The sequence below is a fragment of the Eptesicus fuscus genome, chromosome 3, assembly GCF_027574615.1.
Source record: "Eptesicus fuscus isolate TK198812 chromosome 3, DD_ASM_mEF_20220401, whole genome shotgun sequence".
Classification (NCBI taxonomy): domain Eukaryota; kingdom Metazoa; phylum Chordata; class Mammalia; order Chiroptera; family Vespertilionidae; genus Eptesicus; species Eptesicus fuscus.
Window position 1 is genome coordinate 65,001,051 of NC_072475.1, and position 19,016 is coordinate 65,020,066.

General features: G+C 39.0%; 1 non-coding gene across 1 annotated transcript in view; it reads left to right on the forward strand.

The window, feature by feature from the left end:
- The window catches only part of LOC103290701 (uncharacterized), a 608,248-nt gene that overhangs the window by 482,101 nt on the left and 107,131 nt on the right, over positions 1-19,016 (forward strand). The window contains exon 6 of the transcript XR_008555587.1: positions 4,607-4,656. This is a non-coding gene — a transcript (uncharacterized LOC103290701). The remainder of the gene's footprint in view (positions 1-4,606; positions 4,657-19,016) is intronic.

Genomic DNA, 19,016 nt, shown 5'->3' on the forward strand with positions numbered 1-19,016 from the left:
AAATGCTCTTGCATAATTTTACTTTTCCACAGCCAAAAAGGAAAATAAAAAAAAAAGAGGAAATAACAGATGGGAAAACTTACAGGTTTTTTTTTCCTCCTTTTCTCAGACTGTTGAAAGGGAGTTAGTTAATATCCATGGCCATTTCTAGTTGCCCTAGGCTGCAGCAAAACATCCCATAATTGCCAGTGCCTTAACTGGCTTCAAAACAGGCGTTTGTAACCCTCCATGACATGGTACATTTTCCAGGTCATATAAGACTAAAATTATTCTGAGGTGTTTAATGCTGACTTGGTTTTTACTTATTTTATGAAAAATCAACATCATTTAAAATATGAAATGAATTTTAAAATAGAAAGAGGATAAGGAAGACAGCTGTGTGTGTGTATGTGTTTTCATTTGAAATGTATCCTGATGTAACATTTATGTAAAAACGCAGGTTATATAAACCCTGTCTTTGGGGGCTGTACAAAGCTCTAATATTTTGATTTGTTTTTCCTCCTGACAAAGTATATTCAAACCCAAAGTTATAATTAAAGAGGAAACATCTAGATGCTATAGAGACACTAATTCAAACTTCCTATAGACTCCATCCCCAGAGAAGTAGTTCAATTGAAGAGACTGTAGTTTCTGGAGTTCTCATTTAGAACTTTCTGTCACACAATTCCCTGGAACACTGTTTGATTCATTGTACTGCTTTTAAGTCCCATCCTATCTAATAAAACAGTAATATGCAAATTGACCGTACCTTCGCTATGCCCACAGCCAATCAGAGCAAACAAGATGGCGGTTAATTTGCATATGCTAAGGGAGGGAGGAGTGAAGAAAGCAGAAAGCATGGCGGCTGCGTGGGTGGGCCGTGGTGCAGCTGTGGAGCACGCAGCCATGGTGGCCTCTGAGGCGGTGGCGGGCAGTGTGAGCAGTGGCGACTCGACCACAGCGGTGGTGGCGGCGGCGGTGGGTGGGGCGCGCAGTGGAGGCGGCAGGCGGGGCTTGGCAGGTGGTGTGTGAGGCCGTGGTGGCCTTGGAGGCGGTGATGGCTGCAGGCGGGGCGTGGCGAGGCGGGTGTCGCGTGGTGGGGCGCGCAGTAGCAGCAGCGCGCGGGGCTGGGGAGGCGGCAGCAGTGTGTGCGGTGGGTCGGGGTGATCAGAGGCAGTGGCAGTGCACGGCCACAGAGGCAGCTGCGTCAGCGGGTGCAGAGGGTCAGGAGTGTGGGTGCAGAGGGTCAGGAGTGCGGGACGAGGTGGGCTGGGTTGGGTGGGCGGGACGGGCGGGAGGCGCCCCGCCCATTCGGCCCGCCCCGCCCCGCCTGCCGCAGCAGTGGTAGAGGTGGGGGGGCAAGAGGGAAGCCCCCTGCCAGAAGTCTTGCAGGAAATATTCCTGCAACGGGTCCCTAGTATGTATAATAAACATTGTTATCTCTCTCTTTTTGTAGCCCTTTACTCCTTTCCCACACCCCCAACATTTTCATTGAAGCAACTCCCTTCCCAGTTTAAATAGGAACACAGTGAGATTTGTATGAGATTGATCAGTCTTCCTTCTCAGGTTTAATATTTTGTTTCTCTTAACTGATGTCCTCTGGGAACCAAGGGAGGTTGGAGGAATTTTTAATTTTGTTTTGTTCTTCCTTTTTAGTTCTGCCTATAAATAGTTATAAAATGGATACAAAATTATCGAAAGCACAGCACTAGGCATTATTAGGAATCTGCTAGGAGAAAGTTAGATCCAGTGTATTAGCGGTGGTGATGGTGGTGTTGGTAGTTCTGATTGTTCTCAATGCAATCAGGGAAGATGAAAGTGCACAGGAGAGAGGACTGATCTGAGTAGGAACTATTGAGATGCGTCTCCTCCTTGTATTTGGGATCAGTATCATTCCTTTAGGTCATACTTTACTTTTGGATGGTAAGGTCCTATGAAATGGGCTTATTTGATTTTACTGAAGGTAAGAGATGGTTTTCCTTTACTTAAAAAAAAAAAAAGTCAGGTTCTTTCCTAGTTTGTTTAACTTTCTCTTATGTGTTAGAATTTAGGATTCCTTTGTATGGAAAAATCTGGTGCATAAAGATAAAAATCAAAGCCAGGAGAGTATTTTCAGGTGTTTCAGGTTTTACTAGTACTGTCCGAATGTGTGGCTCTCTGTTAACAACTGCCTGATCAAGACCCTTGGGATTATCGTGTGTCTCTATATCAGATGACATGGAGACATCTTTTGTTGTCTTAAATATGAATGATCACTAAGCTAGTATATCTTTCAAGTACTTTATAAACACATTTTATTTCTGCTTTTCTTCCTTAAAAGAATCTATAGCTCAGAAAAGTTTGTTTCTGGGAAAATAATGAAAATTGGTTTGAATATTCTAGTCTTTAACTAGGAAATTATATTCTCAGGTATAGTTTTTCTAAGTGTTCCTCTACATGGATTATAGCTAAATTTGGATTCCAAATTGCAATTTTGTATGTATATTCCTGATTATCAAAATAAATTCTAAACCATGTAAAATGTATTCTTTACAATATAATTTTAACATGTTTCATCATCTGAAACCAAGCACTTATTTTAGGATGTGTAGTTCTGTACATAGGAAGTCATTTAGAGTAACCTGGCTTTAAAATGGGTTGCCTGGATTGAAAAAAAGACTTAGAACTCTATACAGTAATATTTTCTTGGTTGTCAAAAATAGGTGGAGATATCTGGTTATGAAAGAATAGAGGAAAATTTTTTTGAGTAAAACATCTTTGAACATTTTTTCCTGCCCCAGTTTGTCAAAATAGCTTCCATTTTCATCTTGGTGGATTTTTAATCTCTCTGAACCATCCTTAGGACAAAATTGGCCTTTCAATAACCAATGGATGCCAGCAAATGCATTTCAGCCCCCGTTTTCAGTTGTAACCATGGCCCTGGGAACATACAGGCTACTTGTGTTTTTTCATTTGCACTTTGGGATCCAGGCTTAGGAAGGACTGGCAGGCCTAGACTTTCTATTTCCTGGGCATGAAAGATTTTAGGGAGAGTTTTAAGTATTTTCCAATTTTTCAAAAGTCCTTCACAACGATTTCAACCTTGCTTCGAGTTGCTGTTGGCAGTAGTAATAGATACTTTTAAATGTTGCAACAAGAACCTTAGTCACTGACTTACCCTCTCAAACAGAATCACTCTAGTTGTGCCTGGCACATAGTAGCTGCTTCACAGATATTTTACCATGTTTTGGTGAGCTGGTCTCTTCCCTCCTAGTGCTTATGCAGGTAAGCAGTAAGCCATGTGAGTAACCCCGGGGTAAGATGAAAGAGAATACAGAGTTAGTCAGGCTTCAGAAATGGACAGATCGTTTTATAAGAAAACCCTTATTGTCCTGTCTCTGTCTTTGTAAAAGTAGTAAATTGCAGAAGGTAATTTTATATAGAGGTCCTCTGTGCTGCATAGACCAGTGGATCATTTAAAAAGCATAATTTTTGGTAAGCTACTTTGATCCTCATGAAGTTTCATATGCAGATATATTAGGGACTTATGATTCTGGGTCTCAAATAATTCCCTTTGCATTCTGCCACAGGGTCCTTTGAATCTTGGCTTTTCTCATTTTCTCTAGTCACTCATATTTTAGACTTTTTATTTATATAGGTTTTAGGATGAAGACTATAGATACATTTTATATGGAGTTCTTCTTTCATATAGTGTTTTATTACTTATAGCACAATAATTCCTGACCTTTATAAATCAATTTTGGCTTAAATTAGTTATGCTGGTTATTATCAAGGCTTCATTCTGGTGGTGATGTTGGGGGTGGGAGGTGATCTCTGATAAAAGCCACCTATGGCTTCTAAATTATACAGCAGTGAAAAGACAAGCATGTGGAGTTATTGACAGACTGCTGCTTGTTAGGCAAGCAATTTTTACAATGCAGATTATATAATATTTGGGGATTTTGTTGCTCCACAGTAGAAGCTTTTTAAATGTTAATTTGGGGTTTGTTTTGTTGCTCTGTGACTTAGCATAAAAGGTTTTGGTTTCAAAAGGTTTCAGTTCACTCATTCCTTTTGTGTTACAGGACTAGAAATATAATACTATACATTTACTCATGAAGGAGTATAAGACCAGTAACAAACAACTCATGAAGCCAGGGGTAAATAATCCATAGCTTGTTCTCCAACCACTGCCACAATATTTATATCCAGAACACAAGTAACAAACAACCAAAAACAAGGAAAAACCAGTTTGTTTTTATTTATAAAATGTTTAACCAAAAGTACAGTAAAGTTCAAATGGAGCTGCAAATCCTGGTGGTTCACAATGGTTTGATTTATTTTTTTAAACAGACCATGGATAATTAACCATAAAACATAATTTTCTCAACACAAGTCACAGTGAATTGCAGAAATGGGCAACAAGTCAGTCACAACCGGTTAGAGCCCTTAAGCATGCAGGCAGTTACAGACGCCACTTTCTCATGCAGAGTTGTATTTTCATTCTCAAAGGGACGCATCCTTTACTTTATATAGTATCATCAAGTCAGCGTCCCAAAGGGAGAAGCAAATGGGTTCTTTTCTATGAACACCATGTTGCCATATCTTTATTAAATACCTACTATTTATGATTCTCTTTTCATTTCAGGATGTTTCACCATCACTGACTGAGTATTCCTCACAAGACATTGCTGCCTGGTAAGTCACTTCCATTATCTCTAAATGGCAGTCCAAAATATTGTAAAAAGAAGTAAAGGTGTGGCGAATCCACCACAAGTATAGCATTTGAGCAGAATATATTTTGACCTTGGTAGACGGTATATATTTCATATCCTGTTTATTTATTTGAAATACCAGCATTTAGAATGGTGAGAAACTGATCCTAAGAACCTATTATCACAGATTTTGACAAACATTTTACAATGATTTTGCCACACAGAGTTAGAAGTACCCAAAGGATTTGTTTGGAAGACTCTCCAAAGATATACAGTACTAGTATATTTTTGCAAAGGTGACACCTGTGTGGAAAGAGAGGGTGATGCGGTGAAGTTGGTGCTGACATTTCCCATGTGGAATATTAGATGCTTTGGCATTAAGCAAACAAACACAAAATCCCTCCAAACCTATTTTGTGATGCTTTGAAATACCTATTATTATTCTGTGACATGCTGCAAATGTGAAATGTGCTTGCTTCATTTGGACCAATCTTAAATTCATACATGACTGCTATTATTTATGCACAGCGACAAACAGCAAAAGAACATGTCCTTTCGGAACTGAAACCCTTCCCCCTGCCTTTAGCAGTGAAGTAAAAGGACAAAGACCAGGGCTGCAAGTGAACCTTAGTTTGAAACTTTGAGGTCTTTTCGTGAAGTTTCTAAAAGGTTGGTTTTGTGGCCTTCTGGAATTGTGGAGATTTCAGTGCCTGGAAGGAGGGTACAGGTTAGGACTGAAGGTATATTGGTAGAGATCATTGTGTAGTCAGTCAGAGCCTGAAAGAACTGAGTTTGCTGGAGCTTGGCCTGCACTGAAATGCACTGGTGAATACACTGGACACGGAGGAGCAGGGAAGGGGTGACTTGCCTGGCATCTTGCAGAATTCCTCCTGGCTCCAGCTTGGCCTGTTTAGTCATGAACATCATATTCAACCAAACCTTTAAAAGTTATACTCTTGACTTCACTTTATATGAATGTGCATAAAATGAGGAAAATAATCTCTTGGGGTAATAAAGATAGCTTTCTAACAGGGACTTTCCATATCCATTGCACAGAATCCATAGTTGTCACAGTATTACTGTCTCTAATTGTGTTGCACATCTATCTGCTTCTCTGAACTTGAAGGCCACAAGCCTTTAGGATTGTACCTCGCCCTCCCTCCACACTCCCACTCCCATGCTTACTTGTTGCACTGCCCAAAAAGAAACATATCAGCGCAAGTGTTAGCAGCTCAGGAAACAGGCTTATTTGGTAACTTTAATTTGTGGCTACCATTACATTCGTTGCAAAATGATCTCATCACAAAATGACCTGAATTTCACACTCTTTCTGGCTTGCAAAGAAGCCGGGTCCTCCCCTATTTCTATCCAACACACAGAAAGCCCTTTATGTTTCTGTGATCAGATAAATTTGGTACTGACGTTTCTTTTCCTGTGGGTATACTTCCCTTGTAGGTATGAAGATTTAAACTCTCAGGGCAGTGCTGTGTGTTTGCAGTTTCTCTGTTTTAGTAGATGAAAAGCTCCTTGGGAAAGGAGAGCACATCTTACCCACTAATGAATAAATATTTATTTTCATTTTAAAATGATACATGCTCATTAAAAATAATTTGGAAAAACACATAAGAGTAAAATGAAGAAAAATTAAAGCAATTATTTCTATAATTTAAATCCAATCATTAATAACCATTTGATATATTTATTTCTTTTATCTCATTTTCCCCTGAGGACATATTCTTAAAAACACACTGTAATCATGCTTTCTATATCATTTTTTGTCTTGCTTTCAAAAGTTAACCTAAGAAATCTACATGTAAATTACACAGTTTTTATAAATATCATTTTAAATCAACATATAGTGTTCATGAAGAGGAATAGCTTAACCTAAATACTTAACCTAGATGTCCAATAAGAGCGTGTTTTGATTTTTGTCTTATTTTTTTTACTTATTACATTTCCATAATATCTTGCCTATAAAGAGTAAATGAATCAACCAATAAATAATGAGTAAATGAATGAATGTTCAAATTCATATATATTTCTTAAGTTTTTATTATGAAAAAATTTAAACACATTAATTTGTCTACATTGAACTCCAATCAATGTACTTATAACCCAGCTTGCACAATGATTAACTCTTGATCTATCATTTCCTATGCTACCACGATGTTATGTTGAAGCACACCCCAGGCATCATAACCTTTAGTCCATCAATATTTCAGGCCCATCAGGACTCTTTAATATGTTACTGTTAAAAACATTCAGATAAATAGTTGTAATCTTTGTATATAGGAGTATTTTTCTTCTGTGTAATTCTTATCATATTTTCTGAAATGTAACAATTGATCATAAAATCTCATTAGTGTGTTTCATAATATTCTTCAGCATATCTGTAAGTCAAAGTGCAGTTTGGTTTACTAGAGAGACATTTCACAGATTTGGCTAGGTTTCCTGGAGGAACTATTATGTTGGGGAGAGGGGACACTTTCTTAACTTGATTTAAATTTAGGATGATAATTTGCATGCCAGATCTGTGAGCATTGATTATATTCATTATTAGATGTATGATGTGTTATCTGGAGTGAAAGGAAAACATAGTCTTCTGCTCCCTAGAAGTGCAGTGTGGCTCCAGGTGACCCATACTAGAGAAATATGGTGAACTTACCGCAACCAAATGTAACACTGGATTTTAAAGTTTATAATTTTTAAAGATTTCTCAGTAGAAATGGAAGATTTCTTCCTAAGTGAGAACTTATGAAGTCTGAAAAGGAAGGAATTATATATTAATAGTCTGGATAATTTTTTAAGTGCTGTGTTTCAGAAGTGCAAGTGGAAGGAGATAGTGTATTGCAGGACAAAGGGCCTTCCCTATGTGCCTGTATGTATTGCTCTAGTTTTCCCTAAGAATATTTCAAGAACCCTCTGTGAGCCAGAGCTCCACAGATGAGGAATGCTCTATGCAAGTTAGGCTCTCCATAGAGATCCTAAAGTTGGGGTTTTGTTCTGACCCTCTGTCTTTAAATTGTAGATCAGGTACTCTTAGTCAGTAGCAGTTTGTTGTCCAACAGGTGTATCCCACTCATCAGAAATTCAGGATGAGAATAACTGCGTAACATACTGCATCCGTATAAACTGAATTTATGTGTTACTCAGGTCTATTTAATCTTAGGAACACATTTTCCATTGGCCTCGAAAGTGAGTAGCTAGAATATTGATGTGTCTCACCCTTAGGAAGAAAAAAAAGGAGCTGCTGCACCACACTAAATCTATAGAAAAATATGAGGTTTACTGTACAGACACACACAAAATATTTCCAGCCGAATTTGGTAGAGGCACGCACATGGGGAGAAAAAGAAAGCAAAGAAATAACACAAGCAATAAACTATCCCAAGCAAACAGAAAGTATCTGTAAAATTTGCCATACTGGATGGTATGAACAAATGCAAAATCTTTCTTTCTGTTTTTTGTTTGTTTGTTTGTTTTTGGTCCTCTCAGCCTTCTGCTTCTCATTTACCCTGACCTGGTATTATCATAATTATAAAGTCCTCAAAGGTCAGGAATGAATCTAATGTTTGACGTTGAGACAGGTATTCGAAGAAAAGATAGCTAGAAACTAGCCACTATCATATTTTAAAGCTCTAAGGATATTTTACCATAACCTATAATACCCATATTTTAAAACAGGTAATCTTTCCATCATTAATTTAAGATTGATATTTATAACACAAAACTGAAATAAAAGCATGAGTCTTTACTTCTTCCTGCACTCTTTTCTTACATGTGGTTTTGAATTATGTAGTTTATATCATATAAACCTAAAATATAAACTGCCTTTTAAAGAGAATAATAAGTTTACCCATGGTTCTTTCTAGCTAATGTATTCTACATTACACCCAAGTGAACTATCAATGCCTCATCATGATAATAGCTATACTACTACTACTACTACTACTACTACTAATTATTATTAATGACAATATTTGCTTCTTGGGTATCTGTATGGCATTTCTTTATGATTTTAGTCTTTGGATCTGGTGTTTGTACAATTGTTGTTACATTTATGACCTTATGTATTCTCAAGCTACAAGACAACATTTCTTGGAATAAGGTAGTATTCCATATCTTATACCCCCTTTTTTCTCCCTAGTCAAGTTTAGAATCATGGTTGGATAATTCTCCTTATATAGAGCAGGGAATCCTTAGCACCATCATTAATACCACCATCAAGCCAAGATTTTCATTCTAGACGTAAAGACACAGAAAATTGCAAAAGAAAAAATGGTTTGTTCATATAATCACATCCCTGTTCCATAAAGTTGGCATATTTTCTGGATAAACTTTGTTCGACATGTGACATACCATCACATACAACTGTTATAAAGATGGGAATTTTGGATTCTCTTACTGGGATAACTTTTATTATTCTGTTTCACCGGAAGTTGTGAGGGAAGAATGAAAGCGCCACTCAAGGCAAAGCTATTCCATGAGATGATTTTGGAGCCAGCACAGTAAGGTTTTACCTTGGAAATGCTTAGGAAAAGTCTTCATTTTGCCCCCCTGCACTAGATATTGCACAAAGGCTCTGATATAAAGAACATACTTTGGATATGGTCTTCTCTTTTGGAGACTGCTCCATTAGCAAACTATGCTAGGATCCACAGAGAATTGGTTCTGTTTGTCCTATCCTACTCTATGAAATACTGTTAATGTGCTATTGATATATACTTTTGGTCAAACATAATTTGCTTTCTGAGTTTTTGATGGCCACTCTGTAAATCAACCATACATTTGTGGTGTGGGGCTCTGTAACCTCTGAAAGTACTAAGATTAAAGATTTTCATAATTCATTATTTAAAGACATTTTAGCCCTTAACTCTTTCTTGCTCTTTGTGCACAAACAAGCTGATTAGTTAATTATGTCTTTGTTTATTTTTATTGTTGTTGCTGTACACTTTACACATAAAATAGGAAAGAGGAAAGACTGTAAGAGGTAATTACAATGGCAAAATTGTACTTTCTCTAACTGTTCTCATTTTCTAATGTTTGATTACATCAAGTCCTACACTCTAAAAGTGTGTTTTTGTTTTGCTAGAAAAATGATAGAGGAGAAAGATAAATGTGGTTCTATAAAGTGATGTCAAGCACAACTTGGCACAACTACAAATATCAATATTTCATTCAAATCCTATTCCTCCACTCCTGGAGGACTTTAATTTCTGGCCATCCTTTGATAATCAGGATCCAGAGCAAGGAAAAACAAACAAACAAACAAAAAAACCAGAGACTACTTTTGAGACCCTTGGAGGTCTAATCTTTTATGAAGACATGATGCGTTGAGTGGATTCTTAGAACCCTGAGTTAATTCTGGAATGGCTTATACAGCCCTGGGTAGAATCAGAATTCATAGTTTTTTGCAGATCAAATAAAAAACCCAGAGGCTTAGTGAATCTTTAAGATTTCCTCCAGGTCATTCTTTCAACAAACTTTTGTCCATGCTTACTATGTGACAAGTAAATGTGAACCCATTAATTTTACTTTCTAACTCATTTTACTTATTTAATTTTTTTAAAGCTAGGGCAGATCTCTTTTTAGATTGCTAGAGGCCCTATGCACATTTGCATGTAACCAAAGTTCCATCCCTTCCAGGAATTCTGGTTATCAATCAGTGATCTTGCCTTTGTCTTTTCTCATAGTTCTGCCTGTGGAGCCTGTCACTAGCAGTCAAATAAGGACAATTTTGCCATTCTCTCCTGCTGCTCTAATTTCTTTTTTAGTGTCGGTACAAGAATTTGTTATTCTTTATAATTCCCTTTGAAGTTAGAAATCCAAGGGGAATCTAAAACCAACCAGATGTTTCTGCTGCTGGAACGGAAAAAGAGTAAGGATTAAGTTTAACAAAAACTTGGTCTCTAGGAAAGAAAAAATTCATTTCAGATTGAAATCATCTTTAAATCCACTCATTTTCTACATACCTATTAGTTAATCTACATGTATTAATCTGTTGTAGAAAATATCATCTATTGATTTACTCTGGGTAAAATCTATAAATTTTGTGAACAAATAGACTCATGTTGTGGTTTGCTCAAGCCTATTACCCTTTTGGAGTTTTAGTTCTATTGCTCTTCATATTTTCCTCTCATGCTTTACAGTGAAGGTTTCTTGTCATTGCTGTTGTTGTTGAATGATCACTATCATGTCATTTCAGGCTGGGAGGCCCATTCTGCCTACTATCCAAGAGAGGGATGTCAAAGCAGCCTGCAGTTAGGGAGAGAAGGAAAGGAGAATTGCCAAAAATGCTTAGCCTTTATGGAATACTGAACCTCTTTCGAAATATGTAAATCAGAACAAGAATAAGAATAATGAAGACCTTCAGGGTAAAAAAAAAGAAAACTCTTGTAGTCTTTCAAGGAATCAGATTATGTCAGAGACAGCATGAATAAATAGGGTGTGATATAGAGAAGTTTAGATATAGTGAAAGGCAAAAGAGAAAAGGGTGTGAGATGACATTTATGGGGTTTCTCAGACTGTGTTTCCAAGGCTTCAGGTCATTATACAAAAGGGAAGAGTGATTAAAAATAAAATTGAAAAGCAGTGGGTCTAAGATGGGGGTGCATAAAAACCCTAAACTCACCTCCTTCCATAGATACATCTTACATACACTGACATATAGAGAATTCCTCCTAAATTTCAATTTAGGGCTGATAGAACAGCTTCTGAACAATAAATGAGAGAGGGACCACATGAAGGTAGGAGAGACCCAACAGGACAACCTTCACTGTAGAATGATATAACTGAGACTCCCCTGTACAGACCTGCCTCCTCTGGGGCACAGTGATAAAACAGCAATTTAAAGAGCACCTAGCAGATGATGACTAGGCTTATCATGGTCATCACTTCATAGGGTATATAAAGGTCTAATTACTATGTTGTATACCTTTAACATAATATTGTACACCTACTATAATTTAAAAGATAAATAAAAAATAAAGGGTACTTAGACTATATGTGAAAAAGATCCATTTATTAACCCCAAAGCATCTGCCAAATAGGTGAGGAAATACAGCAATTTTCTGGAAACTATGAAAACTCTCCAGGATCAGAGGTGTCAGAGAGCAACAATATTTACATTCATTTTCCACCTATATAGTGTGGGGTGGGATCTTGGTCCAAGCAGTCTATCCAGTCTACAAAGATAGATAGAACAAACACAAAAAGGCAAACAAAATGAAGAGATAAAGAAATATGTTCCAAATGAAAGAACAACTCCCTACCCCCAAGAAAACCCTTCAATGAAATGGAGAAAAGTAAAAATAAAAAATATAAAGTAATAGTCAAAAGGATGCTCATTGATCTTGGGAAAAGAATAGAATACCACAGTGATAATTGTAACAAAATGTTAGAAAATATAAAAACGAACCAATCAGAGCTGAAGAATAAATACAGTAATTGAAGTGAAAAAAAATGCACTAGAGGGAATCACATTAGATCACTTAATACAGAAGAATGGATTAGTTACCTGAAAAGGAGAACAATTGAAATCACCTAATCAGAACAGCAAAAAGTAAAAAGAATTGAAAAAACGATAGTTTAAGGACGCTTTGGGACATCAAGAATGCTAACATTTTGCCAAAACCGGTTTGGCTCAGTGGATAGAGCGTCGACCTGCGGACTGAAAGGTCCCGGGTTCGATTCCGGTCAAGGGCATGTACATGGGTTGCGGACACATCCCCAGTGGGGGGTGTGCAGGAGGCAGCTGATCGATGTTTCTCTCTCATCAATGTTTCTAGCTCTCTATCCCCCTCTCTTCCTCTCTGTAAAAAGTCAATAAAATATTTTTTTAAAAAGTTAAAAAAAAAGAATGCTAACATTTGAATTATAGGAGTCCCAGAAGAAGAAGAGAAAGGAAGGGTCAGACAATATTTCAAAAATACTGAAAACTTTCCTAACTTGGGGAAGGAAACATACACTTAGGTTTAGAAAGCACAGAATCCCACACAAGATGAACCCAAAGAGATCCAAACCAAGACATAGTATAACTTAAGTTGAAAAAGTAAAGATTTAAAAAAAAAGTATGTTGAAGGCAGCTAGTGGAAAACAATTAGTCAAATTCAATAGAAACCCCATAAGTTCATCATTTGATTTCTCAACAGAAACTTTATAGGCCAGAAGGGAATGGCAGGAATATTTAAAATATTAAAAAGAAAGAACCTATAACCAATAATACTTTACCTGGCAAGACTATCATTTAGAATTGAAGAAGAGATAGTTTTCTAGACAAGCAAAAACTAAAGTAATTTATTACCAGTAAACAGGCTTTTCAAGAAGTGTTAAAGGGTCTTTAATCAGAAAAGAAAAGATCATAACCATAAATCAGAAAATATTTGAAAGAAAAAATCTCACTGATAAAGGCAAATATATAGTAAAGGCAGCGGATCAACCTCTAAAAAAGTTAGTGTGAAGCTTTATCTATAAGAGACAATATTGACTATAACTACGACAAGAAGGGGATTCACAAAACAAAAAAGATCTAAAACATAATTTGATATATATATAAATATCATGGTAACTAAAATAAAAAACCTACAAAATCCTACTAAATGCTCTAATCAAAAGACATTGAGTGGCTGGATATATATAAAAACAAGATCCATCTATATGAAACCTATAAGGAACTCACTCAGATTGAAAGACATATACACACTGAAAGTGAAGGGATAGAAAAATGTATTTTATGCAAGTGGAAATGAAAATAAAAGTTGGGGTAGCAATACTTACATTAGACAAAATTGACTTATTTAATTTTTTTTAAATATATTTTTATTGTTGATAATGTTACAGATATCTTCCATTTGAAAATAAAAGGGAAAATCAAACAATACCTTGAGAGAAATGAAAATGGAAACAGAAGTACCAACATTTATGGGAATCAGCAAAAGCAATTCTTGGAGGGTAGTACATAGTGATACAGGCCAACCTCAAGAAACAAGAAATATCCCAAATAAGCCATCCAACTTTATACCTAAAGGATCTAGAGAATGAAGTACAAACAAACCCCCAAAGTTAATAGAAGAAAGAGATAATAAAGATCAGAGTGGAAATAAGTGAAATCGAAACTAAAAAAAAAAAAAGGAAAGAAATAGAAAAGATCAATAAAACTATGAGCTGATTAAAAAAAAAAAAAATCCACACAAGTGAATTTGATAACCCTTTGGCCAAACTCATTAGTAAAAAAGGAGAGAGCCCCCAAATAAATAAAATCAGAAATGAAAGAGGAGAAGTTACAACTGACAGTACAGACATACAAAGGATATAGGTTGTCCAGTATGTTACATACCAACATATTGGACAACCTAGAAGGAATGGATAAATTTGTAAAAACATTTTAAGACTGAATCAGGAAAAAGCAGAATATTTGAATAGAACAATTACTAGGAACAAAATTGAATCAGTAATAAAAAAGGAAACAATTCCCAAGAATATTAAAGAACAGGACCAGCCAGCTTCACAAATAAATTCTACCCAACATTTAAAGAAAAATTGATACATATACTTTCCAAACAATTTCAAAATATGGAAGAGAAGAAAGTGCTTCCAAACTCATTGTATAAGGCCAGCAATAGCCTGAAACCAAAATCAGACAAACACACTGCTAAAAAAGAAAATTACAGACCATTATTCCTGACAAATATAAATGCAGACAGTCTCAACAAAATGTTACCAAACAAAATTTAACAATACATTGAAAGGATCATATGCTATGATCAGTTGGGGTTTATTCCAGGGATATAAGGATGGTTCAATATCCACCAATCAATCAATGTGATCTACCACATTAACACAACCAAAGATAGAAATCATATGATTATCACATTAGATGCAGGAAGAGCATTTGACAAAATGCAACATTCATTTATGATTTTTTAAAAGCTCTCAACAAAACATAACCAATGGACGCAAAACTCTGGGGGGTGAGGGCAAAGGTAAGATATGTACACATATAATACCTTAATAAAAAAATTTGGAAAAAAAAAACTCAACAAAGAGGGTATAGAGGGAATGTACCTCAATATAATAAAGGCTGTGTATGACAAATGCAGTTAACATCTTACTCTGTGGTGAAAAGCTAAAAGCTTTTCCTCTGAGATCAGGAACAAGACAAGGATGCCCACTCTCACCACTTTTATTAGCATAGTTTTGAAAGTCTTAATCGCAGCAATCAGAAAAGGAGAGAAACAAAAGGCATTTAAATTGGAAAGGATGAAGTAAAACTTCACTATTTGCAGGTGACATCATACTATGTGTAGAAAACCCTAAAGACTTCATACAAAAAACTATTAGAACTAATAAATTTAGTAAAGCTTCAGGATACAAATTTATTATATGTGTTTTTATAAACTAACTAGAGGCCTGGTGCATGAAATTTATGCACGGAGGCAGGGTGTCCTTCAGCCCAGCCTGCACCCTCTCCAATCTGGGACCCCTTGAGGGATGCCCGACTGCTCATTTATGGGATGTCCGACTGCCCGACCCACCGGGATTGGGCCTAAATGGGCAGTTGGACATCCCTCTCACAACCCAGGACTGCTGGCTCCCAACTGCTCACCTGCCTGCCTTCCTAATTGCCCCTAACCACTTCTGCCTGCCAGCCTGATCACCCCCTAACCACTCCCCTGCCAGCCTGATTGATGCCTAACTGCTCCCCTGCCAGCCTGTTTGCCCCTAACTGCCCTCCCTGCAGGCTTGGTCACCCCTAACTGCCCTCCCCTGCAGGCCTGGTCACCCCTAACTGCCCTCCCCTGCAGGCCTGGTCACCCCTAATTGCCTTCCCCTGCAGGCCTGGTCCCCTCCAACTGCTCTCCCCTGCAGGCCTGGGTCCTTCCTAACTGCCCTTCCCTGCAGACCTGGTCGCCCCCAACTTCCCTCCTCTGCTGGCCTGGTCACCCCTAACTGCCCTCCCCTGCAGGCTTGATCGCCCCCAACTGCCCTCCCTTGCAGGCCTGGTCCCTCCCAATTGCCCTCCCTTCCTGGCCTGATCGCCCACAACTGCCCTCCCTTGCAGTCCTGGTCCCTCCAAACTGCCCTCCCCTGCTGGCCATCTTGTGTGTTAGAGTGATGGTCAATTTGCATATTACTCTTTTATTAGATAGGATAGAGGCCTGGTGCATGGGTGGGGGCTGGCTTGTTTGCCCTGAAGGGTATCCCAGATCAGGGTGGGGGTTCCCTTGGGGTGTGGGGTGGCCTGGGCGAGGGGCCTGTGGTGGTTTGCAGGCTGGCCATGCCCCCCGGCAACCCAAGCGGAGGCTCTGGTATCTGGGATTTATTTATCTTCTACAATTGAAACTTTGTAGCCTTCAGTGGAGGCCTGGGCCAGCCAGACCTGTACTCTGAAACAATAAAACATTGTTGAAAGAAACTGAAGATAACACAAATAAATGGAAGGTTATTCCATGCTAGTGAGCTGGAAGGATTAATATTGTTCAAATGTCCATAATACTAAAGCAATCTACAGATTCAATGCAATCTCTATGAAAATATCAAAGAACTAGAACAAATAATCCCCAAGTTTATAAAGAACCACAAATACCTTGAATAGCCAGAGTAATCTTGAGAATAAACAAAGTTGAAGGTAATGCATTCCCTAATTCCAGACTATATACACAACTATACTAATCAAAACAGTATGGTATTAGCACAAAAACAGAGACATAAAGAAATGGAACAGAATAGAGTGCACAGAAATAAATTGACATTCAGATGGTTTATAAATCTACTAGAGGCCCGGTACACGAAATTCATGCACACATATGGTCCCTAGGCCTGGCCAGCAATCAGGGATGATCAGGGCCTTCCTTCCCCCAACTGCCGGCTGCCTGACAGGGCCTTCCTTCATTCTGTGCTGCCCCCTGTTGGTCAGCACTTTTTATAGCGAGCAGTCAGACTCCCTGTTGGTAGAACTCCTGAGGGAAAAATTTGCATATTAGCCTTTTATTATATAGGACGACAAACAAGGGAAGAATATATCATGGGGAAAAGACAGTACCTTCAGTAAATAGTGTTGGAAAAACTGGACACAGACATCCAAAGAATGAAACTGGGCTACTTTATTATACTATATACAAATATAAATTCAAAATAGAATAAAAACTTAATGAAAACCTGAAACCACAGAACTCCTTGAAGAAACATAGGCAGTAAACTCTTTGACATCTGTCTTAGCAATATATTTTTTATATATGTCTCCCTGGGCAAAGGCAACAAAACTAAAAATAAACAAATGGGACTAAATCAAATTAGAAAGGTTTTTCACAGTGAAGGAAACCATCAATAAACAAAAAGACAAGGTACTTAGTGAGAACAGATTTTTCAAATGATACATCCAATAAGGGGGTTAACATCCAAAATATATAAAGAATTGATACTTCTCAATATCAGAGAAACCCAAACTTATGAAAAAATGGGCAGAGGACCTGAAGAGACATTTTTCCAAAGAAGACATATGATGGACAATAGACATGAAAAAATGCTCACATCACTAATCATCAGGGAAATGCAATTCAAAAGCACAATTAGTATTAACTGTCAAAGTAGTTATGATATAAAAGTCAACAAATAACAAGAGTTGACGAGGATGTGGAGAAAAGTAAACTCTTGTCAACAGTTGAAAGGACTACTAGTATAAATTGGTACAACCGCTGTGGAAAACAGTATGGAGGTTCCTCAAAAAATTTAAAAGAGAACTACCATACCACCCAGCAATTCTACTTCTGGATGTTTATCCCAAGAACTTGAAAACAATAATTCAAAAATATATGTGCACCCATATGTTCATTGCAGCATTATTACAATAGCCAATATATGGAAGCAACTTAGTGTCAATTTATATATACTAATAAAAGGGCACTATGCAAATTGGTCAGGATGCCCTCACAGTAAAGATCAAACAGCAGGCTGCATGGGGCAACCAGGCTGGCAGGGGGGTTAGTGAGGGACAACTAAATAACTGAACAGCAGGCTGTGTGGGGCAACCAGGCCAGCGGGGGGGGGGGGGGGGGAGGGAGGGGCGGGAGGCAGTTGGGGACAACTAGGCCAGTGGGGAGGCGGCAATTGGGGACGACCAGGCCAGCAGGTGGAGGCAGTTAAGAGGTGACCAGGCCGGCAGAGGTGGGCAGTTAGGGTCAATCAGGCTGGCAGGCAGAGGCGGTTAGGGGTGATCAGGCAGGCAAGCAGGTAAGCAGTTAAGAGCCAGCGGTCTCAGATTGTGAGAGGCATGTCCCAAATTGGAGAGGATGCAGGCTGGGCTGAGGAAACCGCCCGCCTCCGTGCACGAATTTTGTGCACCGGGCCTCTAGTATCTATATATATAAAGAACTAGGGTCCATAACATCCAAAACAACCGAAGGCTCGACTGAATGCCAAGCAGGGCGGGGCGGGGGAGGTCGTTAGCCTCTGGCCCCGGTGACCCACTGTCTCGGTGGTTGACTCCAGCAGGACCTGGCCCTCCCCTCTGTGGACCAGAGGCGCTTTTCCTGATACCATGTTCCCAGGATCTCTCAGACCTGTTTGTGGAAGTCAGGAAACACTGCATGTGGTCATCCCACCCTGGGGACTCCCAGGGCTGACAGCAAGGGTGGGCTTCTGTGGGGTCCCCTCTGTTATGCAATCCAGGGTCACTACATCCTAATGTTGACTCTGGCAGAACTTGGGCCGGTCCTCTGCATATCTGAGGTCCCACTCCCTATCCAAAGCCCCTGAGTCTCTGAGACCCAGATGCAGAAATTGCCTGTCATCCCACTCTGGGGACTCCCAGGGCTTACACCAGGGGAGGGCCTCGGTGGGGTCCCCTCTGTTGTGGTGTCCAGAGTCCCTTTAGTGTTTCCTTGGGGTCCTCACCTTGACTCTGGCAGGGCTTGGGCCGGTCCTCTGCGTATCTGAGTCCCTACTCCCTATACCAAAGCCCCCAAGTCTGAGACCCGGATGCAGAAATCGCCTGTTGTCATCCCGCCCTGGGTGGGATGACTCTGTAGGGCGGGATGACTCTGTTCTAGGATCCAGGGTCCCCCCCCCCCCTCCCTCATGTACCAAACCTTGGGCCCTGGCAGGTTCTGGGATCCTTCCTCTGTTGACCCAAGGCCGGACTCCTCAGATCAAGGCCGCACTGCTCTGAGTCCTCTGCAGGAATTCAGTGTACGTCACATCCGGTACCAAGCCCAGCAATTCCAAAGCCTGATGGCAGGGGCTGAGATGGATTCTATAGGGTCCTATAGCCCTGCCTCTGATCCATGCTTTAGGGTCTGGGCTTCCTGTTCTCTATGAACCTTAGTCTGCAATCCTCAGACCAAGAGT